This window comes from Heterodontus francisci, chromosome 34 (genome assembly GCF_036365525.1).
Source record: "Heterodontus francisci isolate sHetFra1 chromosome 34, sHetFra1.hap1, whole genome shotgun sequence".
NCBI lineage: Eukaryota > Metazoa > Chordata > Chondrichthyes > Heterodontiformes > Heterodontidae > Heterodontus > Heterodontus francisci.
The window spans coordinates 14,801,754-14,824,529 of NC_090404.1; the positions used below are offsets into that span (position 1 = coordinate 14,801,754).

Here is a 22,776-nt window from a genome sequence, read left to right on the forward strand (position 1 = left end):
CCCTCTTTAAAAGGGGGTCCCTGATGGAGAGACTCCCTCTTTAAAAGGGGGTCCCTGATGGAGAGACTCCCTCTTTAAAAGGGGGTCCCAGACGGAGAGACTCCCTCTTTAAAAGGGGGTCCCAGACGGAGAGACTCCCTCTTTAAAAGGGGGTCCCTAATGGAGAGACTCCCTCTTTAAAAGGGGGTCCCTGATGGAGAGACTCCCTCTTTAAAAGGGGTCCCTGATGGAGAGACTCCCTCTTTAAAAGGGGGTCCCTGATGGAGAGACTCCCTCTTTAAAAGGGGTCCCTGATGGAGAGACTCCCTCTTTAAAAGGGGGTCCCTGATGGAGAGACTCCCTCTTTAAAAGGGGGTCCCTGATGGAGAGACTCCCTCTTTAAAAGGGGGTCCCTGATGGAGAGACTCCCTCTTTAAAAGGGGGTCCCTGATGGAGAGACTCCCTCTTTAAAAGGGGTCCCTGATGGAGAGACTCCCTCTTTAAAAGGGGCCCCGATTGAGAAATTATATTTTTGACTGGTGAATAAATTTAGTGTTGTATAATTTTGCTGAGAATTTATTCTCAATTCTGCATGACTCAACATTATAGATTTTTCACAAATCCTAAAATCATCTTTGTGTTTGATGGGGACAGTGTAGAGGGAGCTTTACTCTGTATCTAACCCCGTTTTTTTTTTAGGTGGCCTTCATACCCCAGGCCCCTTTTATATTTTTCACGTCGAGGGGGCCTTTATTCCTCAGGCCCCCTTTATATACATATTTACAGTTCGAAAATAACTTTATTAAAATCAGATAATTAAACAATAAACTCAAATTAAAATGCCATTCTCGGCGTCAACGATGCACTCCAGTCCCTGCGGTGCCCACCGGTCGCGGAAGGCCTCAAGCGTACCGGCGGACAGCGCATGCTCCTTCTCCAGGGACACCCGGGCGCGAACGTAATCGCGGAAGAAGGGCAGGCAATCGGGGAGGACGGATCCCCCGACGGCCCGCAACCTGGACCTGTGAATTGCCACCTTGGCCAGGCCCAGGAGCAGACCGACGAGGAGATCCTCCTCCCGGCCCAAGCCCCTCCGCACTGGGTGCCCAAAGATCAGGAGCGTGGGACTGAAGTGCAGCCAGAATTTGAGGAGCAGCCCCTTCAGATACTCAAAAAGGGGCTGCAACCTTGCACACTCCGTATAAACGTGAAACACGGACTAGTCCAGGCCGCAGAAAGTACAGATGGCCTGGGAGTCCGTGAACCTACTTAAAAGCCTATTGCACGGGACTGCTCTGTGCAGCACCCTCCACCCCAGGTCCCCGATGTAAAGGGGGAAGACTCCCGCGTAGAGAGACCTCCATTGGGGATTCCCCTCGCCGCCAGATCGCAACGCGGACCGCCAGGGCGTGTCCGGCCGGCTGACGAGGGCGAGGAAGTGGAGAGTGTGCAGGAGCAGCCCGTACAGGAAACCCCTCCGCGCCGATTGGAATGGCACAGAGGGCATTTCCAAGAGGCGGCTCGGGTTGTGCGGGACCAGCTCCTGAGGGGGGTTTCGGGGCCTGGGTCCAATGAGCAGTTCCGGCCGAGCGGGGATCAGCTCGGCCGGGATCTCTCCGCACTCCCGAGCCCCCTCGCCACCCGCAGTGAGGGGCGTCGCGGGGGTTTCGGCTACTCCTCCGCCCGCTGGACCGTCCCAGGAGTCGGCCGCCCGGACAGCCGAGACGCTCTCCTCCGCCGGCGGGGGAGCGCCCTGACTGGAGGCAACCATGTTCCAGACTCGGAATAGATCCCGGTAAAAGGCAGGCAACTCCCTCAGAGTGGTGCGGCGAACAGACTCCACTGGGAGCTGCGTGTCGTCTTGAAGGCAGTGACACTGGCGGAAAAAATACATCGCCAGCGCACACCATCTTGGAGGACGCTCAACGTACAGGTATCTCTGCAGGGTCCGAAGGCGGAGAGTCGCAGCCTGGGTGCGGACGCACACCAGCGACTGACCGCCCTCCTCAATCGGGAGACTCAGGACCGCGGCAGAGACCCAGTGTTTCCTCTTGCCCCAGAAGAAATCGACGAGTTTCTTCTGGATCTTGGTGGCAAGTACAGGGGGCGGGGCCAAAGTGACCAACCGGTACCACAACATGGAGGCCACCAGTTGGTTTATGACCAACGCTCGGCCCCTGTCGGAAAGCACTCGGAGCAGTCCTGTCCAGCGCCCCAGCCGAGCGGTGACTTTCGCCTCCAACTCCTGCCAGTTTGCCGGCCAGGCTTCCTCAGCAGGGCTAAGATGGAGTCCCAGATAGAGGAAATGTGTGGTGCTCCACGCAAAAGGTGTCATCTCCTCCGGCAGGGAGCCCACCCGCCACTGACCCACCAGGAGTCCGGAACATTTCTCCCAATTGATCCTCGCGGAGGACGCAGCAGAAAAGGTCTGCTGGCAGTCGCGCATCCTCCGCAAGTCAACGGGATCTGTGATTGCGAGGAGCATGTCGTCGGCGTAAGCCGAGAGGACGACCCGCATGGCCGGCTCGCGCAGAGCCAATCCCGTCAACCTCCTGCGAAGCAGGCACAGGAAGGGCTCCACGCAGATGGTATACAATTGGCCGGACATGGGGCATCCCTGACGCACTCCTCTCCCAAAGCGAAGGGGCGCCGTCAAGGACCCGTTAACTTTGACTAGACACTCTGCGGCAGCGTATAAAAGTCGGACACGGGCCACGAAATGCGGCCCGAGTCCGAAAGCGCGCAGAGTCCCGAAAAGGTATTCGTGATCCACCCTGTCGAACGCCTTCTTCTGATCGAGGGAGAGAAAGGCGACCGACTGACCAGTCCTCTGGGAAAGATGGATCAGGTCCCGGACCAGGTGGATGTTGTCTTGGATGGACCGGCCCGGGACCGTGTAGGACAGGTTGGGGTGGATCATGTGGGCCAGCACGGAGCCCAGGCGGGTAGACATAGCCCGGGCAAAGATCTTATAATCCATGCTGAGGAGGGAGACCGGACGCCAGTTTTTAAGCAGGCGGAGATCGCCCTTCTTCGGCAGCAGGACGACGACCGCCCTGCGCCACGAGAGGGGCATCCCCCGGTCGCCAGGCTTTCCCCCAGGACCCGCGCGTAATCGTCCCCCAGGACGTCCCAGAACGCCCTGAGGAACTCCACGGTCAACCCGTCCAGCCCTGGGGATTTGCCCCTTGAGAGCTGGTGGAGGGCGCTAGTCATCTCCGCCAACGTGAGCGGAGGCTCCAATCCTTCGGCACCCTCCGGGCTGACCTGCGGCAGGTCCTCCCACAAAACTCTGCGCGCGTCCTCGCTAGACAGATCCGGAGAGAACAACGCACTGTAATAAGTACAGACCAGGAGGCCCATTCCCTCCGGATCCGTGATGGAGGATCCGTCGTCGGCCAGCAGCTCAACGAGTTGCTTACGGACCCCCCGCCATTTTTCCAGCGAGTAGAAGAAGGGTGAGGCACGGTCCAAATCTTCCAGGATCTGGTTCCGCAACCTCACGTACGCGCCTCGGGACCCGATGAGCTGCAGGTCCCTCAGCGCGCCCTTCTTCTCTTTGTATGCCTGCCACAGGGCCGGGTCCACGACGGCATGACCGAGTCGAGTCTCCAAGTCGAGCACCTCCCTCTCAAGGTGCCCGATCTCGGCTTCCCGCCTCTTGGTCGACCCCTTCACGTACTCCTGACAGAAGACGCGGATGTGAGACTTGCCCACATCCCACCATAGCCTCAAGGAGGGGAAGCCCCCCTGCTTCCTTCTCCAGTCGGCCCAGAATCGACAGAACGAGTCCCGAAATCGCTTGTCCTCCAGCAGCCAGTTGTTAAAGTGCCAGTACGCGGACTCCGCCCGCGTGCGGAGCGGAGTGAACTCCGCCCACACCAGGCGGTGGTCCGAGCACGGCACCAGCCGCATGGAGGCCGCCGAGATGCGGGAGACGTACGCCTGCGAAATGTAGAGGCGGTCGATTCGCGACCCCCCTCCTCCAGACCTCCACGTGAAGGCGCTGGAGTCAGGATGGAGATTCCGCCAGACGTCCACCAAGTTAAGGGAGCTGATCAGTCCCCTCAACTTCTCCACCGACGCTTGGCCGCGCTGGGGACCGGAACAATCCCCCACCTCGAGGGTGCAGTTAAAATCCCCCCGAGGATGATGCACTCGCCGCTATCGATGGAGCTCAAGAGAGCGGACACTTCTTCAAAGAAGCGCGCTTGCAACGCGCCGGGCCTGGGCGCGTACACGTTCACAAAGTGGAGCAGCACACTACCCAGGCGAACGGCGAGGTGGAGCAAGCGGCCCGGCACTAGCTCCTTGACCCCCAAGATCTCCGGCTGAAAAGTCGGGGCCAACAAGATAGCCACCCCACTAGAAATAGGGGTGAGGTGACTCATGTAGACCCCACCCTGCCACTCCAGGAGCCAGGTGGCTTCGTCTCCCAGAACGGTGTGGGTTTCCTGCAGAAAGCTCACCGCGTATCTCCCTTCCTTGATGACTGAGAGATTGTGAAATCTGCGGTGAGACCCCCTGCTGCCGTTGATGTTGAGGCTGGCTATGGTTATCTTCATGTCAAAGGTACTTAAAACCCTTCACCAATACCTCACTGTGAGGAGGGAGTGGAAGTGCACCTGGCCCTCTACTCCCCCAGCAACCCATTGAGGAACACATTACAACGGCGCCTCTCAACCAGTTTCACGCCCGCGCGCTTGCCCGCTATCTTCAGGGCGGCACGGATGGACTGTATGATCAGCGCCAGATTCGACCAACGGCCGAGGGCCAGCTGAACTTTATCGCGGCAACCCCTGCAAGCCGCGAGGAAATCCCGGAGTTCCGCCGTGGGGATGAGAGGAGATTCGGTGGGAGGCACGAGGGACTCCACCACCTCACTGGCGATGGAATCAAGATCATCCTCCGTGCCCCGCACCGAATCCCCATCCTCCTCCGGGTCGTCACCGCCAGCGGCCGACACATCCACCGCACACTGTGGGGCGGACGTCCCAGCCGCGCCAGCTGGTCCTGCCTCCGTCACGATCCCACCCCCAGGATCGATGGCGGAGGAGTCCTCTCTGGGTTTTACTGTGAAACTGGAGCCTGTGGGCGCCAGCAGTTCAGGACCCCCCTCCACCTCCGTCCCCAGGCCAATGAGTGGTCCAGGGGAGACAGAAGTTCCCGACTCCGGAAATCCAGCCGGAGCCGAGACCGGAGGCGGAGAGAGGAGGCCATCTCCCGCTCCGCCAGCACCCACAGGCCCAGCAGATGGGGCAGCATTCTCAGTTATAACTGGGTCGGGTGTCTCCTGGTAGGTGGTGGACTCCGGACGGGAGTGCTGACCCTCTGGGGCCTCGCCCTCCCCTTCACTCAGGGCACCCGACCCAGTAGCAGTGGCAGAATGGCAGCGTCGCCAGGCTCCCCCACCACAAGCAGGGCCCCACTTACTCCTTCAGGTGGGGCCTCATGTACCAGGGCCTTCCCCTCCCCTCCATCCTGAGGAATAGGGTGCTCCTGCCCCGACTTTGTAGCCTTGGTGGTGGCGGCTGGGGAAACCTGGGGACCCGAAACAGGAGACAGCTCCCCTCCAACAGATGGGCCCTGCACCTCAGGGCCCTGTGTTATTTCTGTGGAGGGGTGCCTTCTCCTCTTTTTCCCACCAGGGCGCAGAGGCTCAGAGACCTCCATGTCATCAGAGGCCTCCGCACCCTCCTTCTTTTTAGTCACCCTGGGCCTGAGCCCAGCCCTGGGACAGGTGGATTCCATGAGAACGGGCTTTGGGCTGAGCTCAGGCTCGGGTTGTTTCAATGTGTCCAGGGGATGCGCCTCTTGCTGTTTCTTTTGCCTCCGCGTCTTCCTTCCACTCGGATGGGCACTCCCCTCCCCGCTGGAGGCTGTGAAAACCACAGCCTCCGGAACCGACTGAGCGGTGTCTGTTGGATGCGTGGGGGGAGTGGGAGGACCCTGGGCCGCCGAGGTTGAGCTGGCAGCCAGGAGGTTGGGGCAGTTCTTACAAACATGCCCCACCCCCTTGCAGACATGGCACCGTGCCCCGTCCGAGGTCCAAAAGACGCGGTAGGCCGTCCCCTGGAACTGCACATCAAACTGGCCTTCCGAGTCCTCCTCCCGCGCCAGCTGCATAAATAACTGGCGGCGGAAGGAGTAGACATGTTGGAGGCTACGCTCCCGAAGACCAAGCCGGACTGGGGTGATCCCTGACCTCACCTCCCCCATGTGGTGCAGGTGGAGAAGGAGGAGCTCACTGGGAATAAAGGGCGGGACGTTTGATAACATTAACCGCTGCGCAGTGGCCCCTAGAGGGTCCACCGGTAGGAAAGTCCCACCCACAGTGAGCCCTTTATTCAGAGCCAGGGACACGGCCCGCTCGGTCTTCAGGAAGAACACAGACTTCCCATACATTTCTGAGGCTGCCACAATGGCCGAGGGGCCGAGAACCTCGGCCATTGCCTTTACGCAGGCCTCTATAGACATATTGGGGTGGGGATAGCTCTTTACCCCCATGGTTTGAAGTAATGAATTTAAAAGGTGACGGGGTCACACGGGTGGCCACAGAGGCTACAGCCGCATAGGTATGAGAAGGCCCCGCCACCAGTGATGATGGGCTTGCCATGGCTCAAGAGCCAAACCCACCCCCAAATTGCAGGCAAACAAACAAAGAAACCAACTAGGAGGTTTGGGGAGAGGCTGAGGGTATACAGGAAAGGGGAAAGACTTTGCTTTTTTTTCTCCTTAAAGGGTGGTACTCTGAGCACTGTAAACACTCCTGGTCTTCTGGTTGGGGGAGGCGTCTCCCTGCAACTTTAGTGCAACTGCACAGCTCCCTGCAGAATTGTATAGCCCCCACCCCTTGTTCTTCTGGCCTCTTCCACATCCCACAACAGTCCAAATAAAGTAAGAGTCTGATGCTCAACACCCACCTCGAAATACAGGCTTAATCCAAAAGTCTTTCCTCCTCTGCAGCAAAAGTTTTTGCAGTGTCTCCTCAGCACTCCTTCTCCAGCAACTGACAGCTGCATCTCGTTGAGGCACTCAGCACTCAGTATTCCCAATCACAGAGGATCCAATCCCGTTTTGTTTTTTTTATCTAACCCCTGTTTTTTTTTTCTTTTCACAAGGTGACCTTTATACCCCAGGCCCCTTTTATATTTTTCACATCGAGGGGGCCTTTATCCCTCAGGCCCCCTTTATGTACATATTTACAGTTTTAAAATAACTTTATTAAAACAGATAAATAAACAAAAAACTCAAATTAAAATGCCATTCTCGGCGTTGACAATGCACTCCAGTCCCTGCGGTGCCCACCGGTCGCGGAAGGCCTCAAGCGTACCGGCGGACACCGCATTCTCCTTCTCCAGGGACACCCGGGCGCGAACGTAACCGCGGAAGAGGGGCAGGCAGTCGGGGAGGACGGAACCCCCGACGGCCCGCAACCTGGACCTGTGAATTGCCACCTTGGCCAGGCCCAGGAGCAGACCGACGAGGAGATCCTCCTCCCGGCCCAAGCCCCTCCGCACCGGGTGCCCAAAGATCAGGAGCGTGGGACTGAAGTGCAGCCAGAATTTGAGGAGCAGCCTCTTCAGATACTCAAAGAGGGGCTGCAACCTTGCACACTCCGTATAAATGTGGAACACGGACTCGTCCAGGCCGCAGAAAGTACAGGCGGCCTTGGAGTCCATGAACCTACTTAAAAGCCTATTGCACGGGACTGCCCTGTGCAGCACCCTCCACCCCAGGTCCCCGATGTAAAGGGGGAAGACTCCCGTGTAGAGAGACCTCCATCGGGGTTTCCCCTCGCCGCCAGATGGCAACGCGGACCGCCAGGGCGTGTCTGGCCGGCTGACGAGGGCGAGGAAGTGGAGAGTGTGCAGGAGCAGCCCATACAGGAAACCCCTCCGCACCAATTGGAATGGCACGGAGGGCATTTCCGAGAGGCGGCTCGGGTTGTGAGAGCCCGGCTCCCGAGGAGGGTTTCGGGGCCTGGGTCCGATGAGCAGTTCCGGACGAGCTGACTCCCGCTCGGCCGGGATCGCTCCACACTCCCAAGCCCCCTCGCCCCCCGCAGTGAGGGTCGTTCCGGGGGTTTCGGCCACTTCTCCGCCCCCCGGTCCGTCCCCGGAGTCGGCCGCCCGGGCAGCCGAGGCGCTCTCCTCCACCGGCGGGGGAGCGTCCTGACTGGAGGCGACCATGTTCCAGACTCGGAAAAGATCCCGGTAAAAGACAGGCAACTCCCTCAGAGAGGCGCGGCTAACGGACTCCACCGGGAGCTGCGTGTCGTCTTGAAGGCAGTGACACTGGTGGAAAAAACACGTCGCCAGCGCACACCATCTGGGAGGACGCTCGACGTACAGGTATCTCTGCAGGGTCCGAAGGCGGAGAGACGCAGCCTGGGGTGCGGACGCACACCAGCGACTGGCCGCCCTCCTCAATCGGGAGACTCAGTATCTAACCCCGTGCTGTACCTGCCCTGGGGGTGTTTGGTACTCAGTTTGACCCCGGAATGAAAGGGTTACGATATTCTGGCTTGCTTTGCTCAAACTCTTTGGGTTTTCTGTTTGAGTTGATGAATTCAGGGAATCACAGCCAGTATGGGGCCCCTGGGAGCTTCGAGTCATTCTTCTGTAATTTGCCAGCTTGCTGTTTGATTACAGAGTACTGAGAAGGGACTGAGAGAGCAAGCAATTACATCCAAAACTAACACAGGGAGGAATGATGGAGGAACCGCAAGCTGCTGAATCTTTCACCTTTGTGCTCACTTTCTCTCCTTCCTTTCTCTCTCTCTCTCTATTTCTCTTTCTTACTCTCTCTCTCTCTCTCGCTCTGTTCCCCCTTTGTCTTTTTCTCTGTTTTTTTCTCTCTCTCTGTCTGTCTCTCTCCATCCGTCTCTTTCTCCCCATTACTTTTCTTTCTCTCCCTCGAGTCATTTACAGTACAGAAGGAGGCCATTCTGTCCATCGCGTCCATGCTGGCTCTCCGCGGAGCTGTGCAGTCAGTCCCATTCCCCAGCTTGATCCCCGTAGCCCCCCGCAAATTTATTTCCTTCAAGTGCCCATCCAACTTCCTCTTGAAGTCATTGCTCGTCTCCGCTTCCACCCCCCTCCTGGACAGTGAGTTCCAGCTCATTACCACCCACTGTGTAAAAAAGTTCTTCCTCATATTCCCCCCTGCATCTCTTACCCAAAACCTTTAATCTGTGTCCCCAAGTCCTTGTAACATTAGTTAATGGGAACAGTTTTTCCCTCTCTGTCTTTCGTCCTCTCTCTCCTTTCTCTCTCCCACTGTCTGCCTCTCTCTCTCTTTCTCTCTCTCTCCCTCTCTGTCTGTTTCTCTGAGTCGCTCTCTTTCTCCCTCTGGCTCTCTCAGTCTATTTCTCTCTCTGTCTCTCTCTCTTCCTTTGTCCCTCTCTCTCTGTCTCTCTCTCCCTCTCTCTCTCTTCCTGTCTCTCTCTCTTCCTCTCTGTGTCTCTCTTCCTCTGTCTCTGTCTCCCTCCTCCTCTTTCTCTCTGTCTTCCTCTGTCTCTCTGATTCTGTCTCTATATCTCTCTCGGTCTCCCTCTGTCTCTCTCTTCCTCTGTCTCTGTCTCTTCCTCTGTCTGTCACTCTCCTCCTCTGTCTCTCTCTCTTTTCCTCTGTCTCTCTGATTCTGTCTCTATCTCTCTCTCTCTCTATCCCTCTCTCCCTCTCTGTCTCTCTGTCTGTCACTCTCTTCTTCTGTCCTCTCACTTTTCCGCTGTCTTTCTCTCTTCCTCTCTCTCTCTCTCTCTTCCTCTGTCTCTCTCTCTCTCTGTCTCTCTCTCTCTCACTGTCTCTCTCTCTCTCTTTCTCTCTCTCACTGTCTCTGTCTTTCTCTCTCTCTGTCTGTCTCTCTCTGTCTCTCTCTCTCCTCCGTCTCTCTCTCTCCCATTCTCTGGCTGTCATTGTGCTGCCTGCCTGTGTTTTTGTGTGTGTGGGGGGTGATGGGGAGGGGGTGATGGGGAGGGGGTTCAGGGGGTGTTTCTGACGCCCTCTGCCTGTGTTTCTCTCTTTGTTTCTCTCTTTCTTTGACAACTGAGACAAGTAGAGCAGTCTGGGTGCTGCCCGGTTTAGGAAGACCTTTTCCCTTCTCCTGTACACATTCACCCCCTCTCTTCACATTCAGAATGGAAAACCTTTTCCCTTCTTCAAACTCCTGTTTTCCAGGGGCGGCACAGTGGCGCAGTGGTTAGCACTGCAGCCTCACAGCTCCAGGGACCCGGGTTCGATTCCGGGTACTGCCTGTGTGGAGTTTGCAAGTTCTCCCTGTGTCTGTGTGGGTTTTCTCCGGGTGCTCCGGTTTCCTCCCACAAGCCAAAAGACTTGCAGGTTGACAGGTAAATTGGCCGTTATAAATTGTCACTAGTATAGGTAGGTGGTAGGGCAATATAGGGACAGGTGGGGATGTTTGGTAGGAATATAGGATTAGTATAAATGGGTGGTTGATGTTCGGCACAGACTCGGTGGGCCGAAGGGCCTGTTTCAGTGCTGTATCTCGAATCTAATCTAAAAAAAAAGCACAGATGTTTCTCCAGACAAACTCTCTCTCTCTCTCTCTACATATCTTCTTCACATCGTAAGTTATGTTGAACTTGTATCGAACCTTGGTCAGACCACACTCGGAGTTATTGTACTCAGTTCCGCTCTCCATGTTATACAAAGGATATCGAGACACTGGAGATGGTGCAAAAAAGATTCAGATGGATGTTACCAGAACTGAGAGGATATTAAGGACAGGGAAAGACTGAACAGGCTGGAGTCTCTGTTCTTCAGGAAGGAGAAGGTTGAGGGGGTGAGCAGGGAGAGGCTTTTAAAATTGTGAAGGGGTTCGTTCGATAGGATCGATATAAAGATGGTTCCACCTGCGGGGGGCAGGCAAGAGCTGGAAATATAGATAGTCAATGATAAATCCAGCAGGGAATTCAGGAGAAACTTCTTTACCCACAGAGTGGTGAGAATGTGGAACTTGTCTCTCTGACCCTTCTCTCCCTCCCTCTCCCATCCTTCTCTCTCTCTCTCTCTCTCCGATCCTTCCATCCCTCTCTTCTATCCTTCTCTCTCTCTCTTCTATCCTTCTCTCCCTCCCTCTCCCATCCTTCTCTCCCTCCCTCTCCCATCCTTCTCTCCCTCTCTTCTATCCTTCTCTCTCTCTTCTATCCTCTCTCTCTCTCCGATCCTTCTCTCCCTCCCTCTCCAATCCTTCTCTCTCTCTTCTATCCTTCTCTATCTCTCTCTCTCCGATCCCTCTCTCTCTCTTCTATCCTTCTCTCCCTCTCTCTCTAATCCTTCTCTCTCTCTGATCCCTCGCTCTCTCTTCTATTCTTCCTTCCCTCTCCAATCCCTCTCTCCCACTCTAATCCTTCTCTCCCTCTCTCTAATCTTTCTCTCCCTCTCTCTCTAATCCTCCTCTCCCTCTCTCTAATCCTTCTCTCTCTCTCCGATCCCTCTCTCTCCTCTATCCTTCCTTCCCTCTCTCTCTCTAGTCCCTCTCTCTCTCTCTCTGATCCTTCTCTCTCTTGTCCCAGCAACTGTGCAAATTTATATTTTATATTGTCCCTGCAAATCCCAGCCCCCACCCTGGCCTAGGCACTTGCCCCGGCTGATCCATCCTATCCCAGGAGTTTCAGCACCGTGGAGATTCCTCCCCCTCCTCTTTCCCCCTACTCCGGTGCGAGTACTGAGGGAGCCCTGCACTGCCGGATGAGGTGTAAAACCGAGATCCCCCCTCTGCCCTATGAACTGGACGTCAAATATCCCAGTTCTCCCCCGCATTCTGGGGCCAATATTTATACCTTAACCGACATCACTTTATAAAAGAAAAAGGGGATGACCTGGTCAGTGATCACCTTGCTGCTTGTGGGATCTTGCTGTGCGCAAATCGGCTGCCATGTTGCCACACGTCACACCAGTGACTCTCTTTTCCTTTCTTTATACCTTTCCCTCCTTCTCTCTCTCTCTCTCTTCACCACACTCTGACTGACCCCAGTCTTCACAGACATGGCGGCTGTCCTTGAGGCCTGGGGCCTTGTCGCGAGGCCTGTGATTGGCAGGCAGCAAGGCACCATCTTGTTCCATCGGCTCAGGAAGGCGAAGCGGAGGAGTGGGACGAGGAGGCTGAGCCAGCACATTTCAAGGTTAGCCTGAATAGGCCGCGCACAACAGTTTCCATGGCGACTGAACTTCCCTTCGTGCTCTGAAAAAATTGAAGGATCCCCAGCAACAATGTCTTTCCTTGGGAGTGAGGCAATGGTTCTCAATAGACAGATCTGAGACGCACCCCCCTCATTGTTGCCATCCGTCGCAATGATCTGGACCCATTCGAACGCCATTGTGTGACAAATGGTCATCTGTACACGAGTGTGAAAGGCCCGTGTGCAATTCCTGCACTCGACACGTGCCTGAAAGAGCTCGAATGAGGGGACAGACGTGACTGAGCTCAGCCCCTCGCTCTCTCTCTCTTTCTCTTCCCGATTCTACTCTTGGTCAGTGCGTCTCTGAACTTCCCATCGCTTGTCCTTCCAAATCCCCTGGAATTCTCACACCCCCCTCCTCACTCCTCCCCTCCCATAGTGCCGTGGCACCCCCGCACTTCCCTCGGAACTGTGGACACCTCCCCGCCCTCAGCCTCCCCTCCCTCAGCCTCCTCTCCCTCAGCACTGTCTGATACCTCCCCTCCCTCAGCCTCCCCTCCTTCAGCCTCCCTCCTTCAGCTTCCCCACATCAGCACCGTGGGACTCCCCCTCCCGCAGTCACCCCTCCCTCAGCACTGTGAGACTCCTCCCCTCCCTCAGCCTCCCCTCCCTCAGCCTCCTCTCCCTCAGCACTGTGAGACACCTCCCCTCCCTCAACACTGTGGAACTTCTTCCCTTCCTCAGCCTCCGTCCCTCAGCCTCTTCTCCCTCAGCACTGTGCAACTCCTCTGCTCCCTCAGCACTGTGGGACTCCTCCACTGTTCTGGACACGCCCTCGCCACACCGGATGACCTGGGATCTTTCTCTCTACCCTATGTCCTGTCATCATTTTAAACACCTCAATGAGATTATCCCTGACTCCTCAGCACTGCTAGCCTCAGCAGGTAACCCTTTCAGCCTCGGATCTGCACTGCTGCCTCAAAATGGTACGGTGCCCAGAACTGAAGGCAATGATGTCAGGTGGGGTCCAAACAATTCAGGCTGTCCTTCAGCTGCCTGACTCCAAAGCTCTGGAATTCCCTCCCTAAATCTCTCTGCCCGTCCTTCCCCCTCTAAGACGCTCATCACAACTCCTTGTCTTAATTTCTCATGCTGTGCATTGATGTCAAACATAGTGAGATTTTTACTCCTGTGAACTGCAGTTAGGTGTTTAACGCTTAAAGGGACCGTGCACCAAGGCGATACCTGTTGCCGGGGTGTCCAGGGGATAGAGATTCCACAGGGAAAATGTCAGGGAGGGAAGACACCAGGGGGACAAATCTCTGCTTGGGATAGACACTGACTGCAGCTCCCGACAGCTGTCACTGTCAGGAAAAGCAACAGGCTGCGCACAATACAGCAACCTTGAATCAAGGACAAATAAACAATTACTGCACCGAGGGTCGAAGAAAACAAGTGGGACTGAATCGCAGAGGGTCACGATAGGAGCTACACATGTCTACACCTCAATGTGACACTGAAATAAAGCCCACACACCTCACTGTAACACACTCTGATATAAACCACACACCTCACTGTAACATACTCTGATATAAACCACACACCTGACTGGAACACTCTCTGATATATCCCACACCCCTCAATCTAACACACTCTGATATATGCCACACCCCTCACTGTAACACTCTCTGATATATCCCACACCCCTCAATCTAACACACTCTGATATATCCCACACCCCTCACTGTAACACACTCTGATATATGCCACACCCCTCACTGTAACACTCTCTGATATATCCCACACCCCTCACAATAACACTCTCTGATATATCCCACACCCCTCACTGTAACACTCTCTGAAATATCCCACACCCCTCACTGTAACAATCTGATATATCCCACACCCCTCAATGTAACAATCTCTGATACACCCCACACACCTCACTGTAACACTCTCTGATATATCCCACACCCCTCACTGTAACACACTCTGATATATGCCACACCCCTCACTGTAACACTCTCTGATATATCCCACACCCCTCACTGCAACACTCTCTGATATATCCCACACCCCTCACTGTAACACACTCTGATATATGCCACACCCCTCACTGCAACACTCTCTGATATATGCCACACCCCTCACTGTAACACACTCTGATATATGCCACACCCCTCACTGCAACACTCTCTGATATATGCCACACCCCTCACTGTAACACACTCTGATATATGCCACACCCCTCACTGTAACACTCTCTGATATATCCCACACCCCTCACTGCAACACTCTCTGATATATCCCACACCCCTCACTGTAACACACTCTGATATATGCCACACCCCTCACTGCAACACTCTCTGATATATCCCACACCCCTCACTGTAACACACTCTGATATATGCCACACCCCTCACTGTAACACACTCTGATATATCCCACACCCCTCACTGCAACACTCTCTGATATATCCCACACCACTCACTGTAACACTCTCTGATATATCCCACACCCCTCAATGTAACAATCTCTGATATACCCCACACACCTCACTGTAACACACTCTGATATATCCCACACCCCTCACTGTAACACTCTCTGATATATCCCACACCCCTCAATGTAACAATCTCTGATATACCCCACACACCTCACTGTAACACACTCTGATATATCCCACACCCCTCACTGTAACACTCTCTGATATATCCCACACCCCTCACTGTAACACTCTGATATATCCCACACCCCTCACTGTAACACTCTGATATATCCCACACCCCTCACTGTAACACACTCTGATATATCCCACACCTCTCACTGTAACACTCTCTGATATATCCCACACCTCTCACTGTAACACTCTCTGATATATCCCACACCCTTCACTGTAACACTCTGATATATCCCACACCCCTCAATGTAACACTCTCTGATATATCCCACACCTCTCACTGTAACACTCTCTGATATATCCCACACCCCTCATTGTAACAATCTCTGATATATCCCACACCCCTCACTGTAACACTCTCTGATATATCCCACACCCCTCATTGTAACACTCTCTGATATATCCCACACCCCTCACTGTAACACTCTCTGATATATCCCATACCCCTCACTGTGACACACTCTGATATATCCCACACCCTTCACTGTAACACTCTCTGATATATCCCACACCCTTCACTGTAACACTCTCTGATATATCCCACACCCCTCACTGTAACACTCTGATATATCCCACACCCCTCACTGAAACACTCTCTGATATATCCCACACACCTCACTGTAACATTCTCTGATATATCCCACACACCTCAATGTGACAGTCTCTGATATATCCCACACCCCTCACTGTAACATTCTCTGATAAACCCCACACCCTTCACTGTAACACTCTCTGATATATCCCACACCCCTCACTGTAACACTCTGATATATCCCACACCCCTCACTGAAACACTCTCTGATATATCCCACAACCCTCAATGTAACATTCTCTGATATATCCCACACCCCTCACTGTAACACTCTCTGATATATCCAACACCCCTCACCGTAACACACTCTGATATATCCCACACCCGTCACTGTAACATTCTCTGATATATCCCACACACCTCACTGTAACATTCTCTGATATATCCCACACACCTCACTGTGACACTCTCTGATATACCCCACACCCCTCACTGTAACATTCTCTGATAAACCCCACAACCCTCACTGCAACACTCTCTGATATATCCAACACCCCTCACTGCAACACTCTCTGATATATCCCACACCCCTCACTGTAACACTCTCTGATATATCCCACACACCTCACTGTAACATTCTCTGATATATCCCACACACCTCACTGTGACACTCTCTGATATACCCCACACCCCTCACTGTAACATTCTCTGATAAACCCCACAACCCTCACTGCAACACTCTCTGATATATCCCACACCCCTCAATGTAACAATCACTGATATATCCCACACCCCTCAATGTAACACTCTCTGATATATCCCACACCCCTCACTGTAACACTCTCTGATATATCCCACACCCCTCACTGTAACATTCTCTGATATATCCCACACCCCTCACTATAACACTCTCTGATATACCCCACACCCCTCACTGTAACACTCTCTGATATATCCCACACCCCTCACTGTAACACTCTCTGATATATCCCACACCCCTCACTGTAACATTCTCTGATATATCCCACACCCCTCACTGTAACACTCTCTGATATATCCCACACCCCTCACTGTCACACTCTCTGATATATCCCACACCCCTCACTGTAGCACTCTCTGATATATCCCACACCCCTCACTGTAACACACTCTGATATATCCCACACCCCTCAATGTAACACTCTCTGATATATCCAACACCCCTCACTGCAACACTCTCTGATATATCCCACACCCCTCACTGTAACACTCTCTGATATATGCCACACCCCTCACTGTAACACTCTCTGATATATCCCACACCCCTCACTGTAACACTCTCTGATATATCCCACACCCCTCACTGTAACACTCTCTGATATATCCAACACCCCTCACTGCAACACTCTCTGATATATGCCACACCCCTCACTGTAACACACTCTGATATATCCCACACCCCTCACTGCAACACTCTCTGATATATCCCACACCACTCACTGTAACACTCTCTGATATATCCCACACCCCTCAATGTAACAATCTCTGATATACCCCACACACCTCACTGTAACACACTCTGATATATCCCACACCCCTCACTGTAACACTCTCTGATATATCCCACACCCCTCAATGTAACAATCTCTGATATACCCCACACACCTCACTGTAACACACTCTGATATATCCCACACCCCTCACTGTAACACTCTCTGATATATCCCACACCCCTCACTGTAACACTCTGATATATCCCACACCCCTCACTGTAACACTCTGATATATCCCACACCCCTCACTGTAACACACTCTGATATATCCCACACCTCTCACTGTAACACTCTCTGATATATCCCACACCTCTCACTGTAACACTCTCTGATATATCCCACACCCTTCACTGTAACACTCTGATATATCCCACACCCCTCAATGTAACACTCTCTGATATATCCCACACCTCTCACTGTAACACTCTCTGATATATCCCACACCCCTCATTGTAACAATCTCTGATATATCCCACACCCCTCACTGTAACACTCTCTGATATATCCCACACCCCTCATTGTAACACTCTCTGATATATCCCACACCCCTCACTGTAACACTCTCTGATATATCCCATACCCCTCACTGTGACACACTCTGATATATCCCACACCCTTCACTGTAACACTCTCTGATATATCCCACACCCTTCACTGTAACACTCTCTGATATATCCCACACCCCTCACTGTAACACTCTGATATATCCCACACCCCTCACTGAAACACTCTCTGATATATCCCACACACCTCACTGTAACATTCTCTGATATATCCCACACACCTCAATGTGACAGTCTCTGATATATCCCACACCCCTCACTGTAACATTCTCTGATAAACCCCACACCCTTCACTGTAACACTCTCTGATATATCCCACACCCCTCACTGTAACACTCTGATATATCCCACACCCCTCACTGAAACACTCTCTGATATATCCCACAACCCTCAATGTAACATTCTCTGATATATCCCACACCCCTCACTGTAACACTCTCTGATATATCCAACACCCCTCACCGTAACACACTCTGATATATCCCACACCCGTCACTGTAACATTCTCTGATATATCCCACACACCTCACTGTAACATTCTCTGATATATCCCACACACCTCACTGTGACACTCTCTGATATACCCCACACCCCTCACTGTAACATTCTCTGATAAACCCCACAACCCTCACTGCAACACTCTCTGATATATCCAACACCCCTCACTGCAACACTCTCTGATATATCCCACACCCCTCACTGTAACACTCTCTGATATATCCCACACACCTCACTGTAACATTCTCTGATATATCCCACACACCTCACTGTGACACTCTCTGATATACCCCACACCCCTCACTGTAACATTCTCTGATAAACCCCACAACCCTCACTGCAACACTCTCTGATATATCCCACACCCCTCAATGTAACAATCACTGATATATCCCACACCCCTCAATGTAACACTCTCTGATATATCCCACACCCCTCACTGTAACACTCTCTGATATATCCCACACCCCTCACTGTAACATTCTCTGATATATCCCACACCCCTCACTATAACACTCTCTGATATACCCCACACCCCTCACTGTAACACTCTCTGATATATCCCACACCCCTCACTGTAACACTCTCTGATATATCCCACACCCCTCACTGTAACATTCTCTGATATATCCCACACCCCTCACTGTAACACTCTCTGATATATCCCACACCCCTCACTGTCACACTCTCTGATATATCCCACACCCCTCACTGTAACACTCTCTGATATATCCCACACCCCTCACTGTAACACACTCTGATATATCCCACACCCCTCAATGTAACACTCTCTGATATATCCAACACCCCTCACTGCAACACTCTCTGATATATCCCACACCCCTCACTGTAACACTCTCTGATATATGCCACACCCCTCACTGTAACACTCTCTGATATATCCCACACCCCTCACTGTAACACTCTCTGATATATCCCACACCCCTCACTGTAACACTCTCTGATATATCCAACACCCCTCACTGCAACACTCTCTGATATATCCCACACCCCTCACTGTAACACTCTCTGATATATCCCACACCCCTCACTGTAACACTGTCTGATATATCCCACACCCCTCACTGTAACACTGTCTGATATATCCCACACCCCTCACTGCAACACTCTCTGATATATCCCACACCCCTCACTGCAACACTCTCTGATATATCCCACACCCCTCACTGTAACACTCTCTGATATATCCCACACCCCTCACTGTAACACTCTCTGATATATCCCACACCCCTCACTGTAACACTGTCTGATATATCCCACACCCCTCACTGTAACACTCTCTGATATATCCCACACCCCTCACTGTAACACTCTCTGATATCTCCCACACCCCTCACTGTAACACTCTCTGATATATCCCACACCCCTCACTGTAACACTCTCTGATATACCCTGTACCCTCACAGTAACACTCTCTGATATACCCTGTACCCTCACTGTAACACTCTCTGATATACCCTGTACCCTCACAGTAACACTCTCTGATATACCCTGTACCCTCACAGTAATACTCTCTGATATACCCTGTACCCTCACTGTAATACTCTCTGATATACCCTGTACCCTCACAGTAACACTCTCTGATATACCCTGTACCCTCACTGTAATACTCTCTGATATACCCTGTACCCTCACTGTAACACTCTCTGATATACCCTGTACCCTCACTGTAACACTCTCTGTAATACTCTCTGATATATCCCACACCCCTCACTGTAATACTCTCTGATATACCCTGTACCCTCACTGTAACACTCTCTGATATATCCCACACCCCTCACTGTAACACTCTCTGATATACTCTGTACCCTCACTGTAACACTCTCTGATATACCCTGTACCCTCACTGTAACACTCTCTGATATGCCCCATTACTCTCACTGTCAGTGGGGTGCTGAGTCGGTGTTCAGCAGTCTGTGACCCTCTTTAACTGGGAGATGTTTTGGGTGCTGACCTTGTGCTGGTGAAGCAGGGAATTAATCTGATCCCTGTGTCTTGACAGGCAGTCCCTTTAATTGTTTCTGAATGTCTCCCAGTCCCCTCGTGCAGTTCATTAAATCTAAAATCAGACACTCTGTGATGAGCTGAGAGATGTTTGTGTTCAAAATAATTCAGCTCATAAGATCTGCCTCTCCTTCATCAAAAGTTGCTGTGATATTATCGCCTACCTCGACAGAAATGACAGTCAGAAAGAGAATTGAGGTCTCCAGACACCACATCGGTGGGTCCAATTCAATCAAGTGTTGCAGGATACTGAGCCAAGCCCCCGCTGTTTCCGACTTGTGCTGACATTGTGCAAACAGCAGCTCAAAGGGAGGTCAGAGACCACCGGAAATCAGTCTGAGTGCAAACTGCATTACACTTCTTGTTTCAGGTTTGAGAAGGTCAGGAGAGTCGTCAAGGACTGCGACAGGAGATTATCAGTGCCAGTTACTGGCAGAGTAACACTCTGTCCCCATCAAACACAGGTACAGCACGGGGTTAGATACAGAGTACAGCTCCCTCTACACTGTCCCCATCAAACACAGGTACAGCACGGGGTTAGATACAGAGTACAGCTCCCTCTACACTGTCCCCATCAAACACTCCCAGGACAGGTACAGTACGGGGGTTAGATACAGAGTAAAGCTCCCTCTACACTGTCCCCATCAAACACTCCCAGGACAGGTACAGTACGGGGGTTAGATACAGAGTACAGCTCCCTCTACACTGTCCCCATCAAACACTCCCAGGACAGGTACAGTACGGGGGTTAGATACAGAGTAAAGCTCCCTCTACACTGTCCCCATCAAACACTCCCAGGACAGGTACAGTACGGGGGTTAGATACAGAGTAAAGCTCCCTCTACACTGTCCCCATCAAACACTCCCAGGACAGGTACAGTACGGGGGTTAGATACAGAGTACAGCTCCCTCTACACTGTCCCCATCAAACACTCCCAGGACAGGTACAGTACGGGGGTTAGATACAGAGTAAAGCTCCCTCTACACTGTCCCCATCAAACACTCCCAGGACAGGTACAGCACGGGGGTTAGATACAGAGTAAAGCTCCCTCTATACTGTCCCCATCAAACACTCCCAGGACAGGTACAGCACGGGGGTTAGATACAGAGTAAAGCTCCCTCTGCACTGTCCCCATCAAACACTCCCAGGACAGGTACAAGGTTCTGCTCCTCATCATCCCCTCATTTGACCAAAGATTTCAAATCACAATGTTGCCTCATTGACATTTTGTTGTCCCGAGCTGCACCTCTGCTCTTTGCCCTTTGGCCCCCCTGCAATCACAGATTGAAATGTCTGATGGTGGAATACAGGCGAAAGATCATTGAGTTAAGTCGCTCGCTCAATTCTGACCACCTGACGGTGTCACGGTGAAGCCAAGGATTAAAAAACCGACCCTAAAACTCTTTGGTTCAGTAGAGTTGCAGGTACCTCTCAGCTCCAGTGAACCTGCAGCTGGGCAGATCCAGGCAGCCGGTCCCTCAGTGGCTTCGCACCGGGGTCAAGGTTCAGGGATGTCAAAGACAGAATCAATCTTCTGCACATCAATCTTCTTTCTTGCTGCAGCCAGGAGGCCGCTGGGATTCAGGAAATATCATTATCTGCTTTCATATAAACGCAGAGGGGATGTAATCCTCGGCCCATCTGTCTCGCAGGAGTCCAATCAAAGACTGACTCCCGCCTGTTTGCTGTATACATACAAGAGCTGATACTGAAATACACACATAAACAAACACAGACAAACACAGACACACACACACACGGGCCGTACAGTACCAGACGGGTCTGAAGCATTCCCTTTTACCCGCTGTGTACTGCACATGTACAGGAGCTGACACTGAGACACACACACACACACACACACACACGGGCCGTACAGTACCAGTCAGGTTTCGACCTATCTGTCCTATGCCAGCTCCCCTTCCCCGCTTACCCTTCAACTACACCTGGCCCTGACGCCACCTTCAGTGGCATGTTCTGATGTGCAGTGCCAGGTCTGCACTGTGCCCGTCTGCTGTCCCACCCCCACTTCACCGAGCCTGCGCCAGGAAGCCCTGGGCTCCAGACTCCTGCCACGTTTACAGCTGGACAATAAAATATGTCCTCAACACATTGACTGAGAGCGTCAGGACTGGGTGGAGCAGTGGGTCATATCTGACCTTTCACCATCTGGGACCTGTAGTCAGATCCACTCTCAGTGAGAGGCGAATTAGAGATCTCTTCTCCTTGTCTCCATCTCCTCCCCTCTAGCTACCTCGCCATATCACTTTTCTGTTCTCTGTGTCTTTCTGTATCACGGTGCCGTTTTCTCTCTCAACCTCTCCATCCTTCGTTCTGTACCTTTTTCTCTCTCTCTCTCTTGTCTCTCTGTCTCTCTCCCTCTCTCTCCCTCTCTGTCTCCTGTCTCCCTGTCTCTCTCTCTCTGTCTCTCTCTGTCTCTTGTCTATCTGTCTCTCTCTGTCTCTCTCTCTCGCTTTCTCTGTCTCTCCCTCTCTCACTTGCTCTCGCTCTCTGTTTTTCTCTCTCACTTTGTCTCTTTCTCTCTCTTTCTCTCTCGCTCTCTGTCTCTCTTCCTCTGTCTCTGTGTCACTCTCTCTCTTTTTGTGTCTCCTCCCTTTACTCTTTCTGTTTCTCTCTCTGTTTTGTTATCTGCCTCTTTCAGTCTGTTTTTTTCTATCACACGCTCTCTGTCACTCTATCACTCTCTCTCTCTCTCTCTGTCTCTCTCTCTCTCTGTCTCTCTCCCTCTCTCTCTCTCTCTCTTTCTCTGTCTCTGTCTCGCTCTGTGTGTGTGTGTGTCTCTCTCTCTCTCTGTCTCTCTCTCT

At 52.6% G+C, this 22,776-nt stretch overlaps 1 protein-coding gene across 1 annotated transcript in view; it reads right to left on the reverse strand.

Annotated features, from left to right (window-relative positions):
* The window catches only part of LOC137348512 (leukotriene B4 receptor 1-like), a 56,908-nt gene extending 49,930 nt beyond the window's left edge, over window positions 1-6,978 (reverse strand). The window contains exon 1 of the mRNA XM_068013813.1: window positions 6,903-6,978. The gene's annotated coding sequence lies outside the window, so the exon portion shown is untranslated. The remainder of the gene's footprint in view (window positions 1-6,902) is intronic.
* Window positions 6,979-22,776: the final 15,798 nt, after the last annotated feature.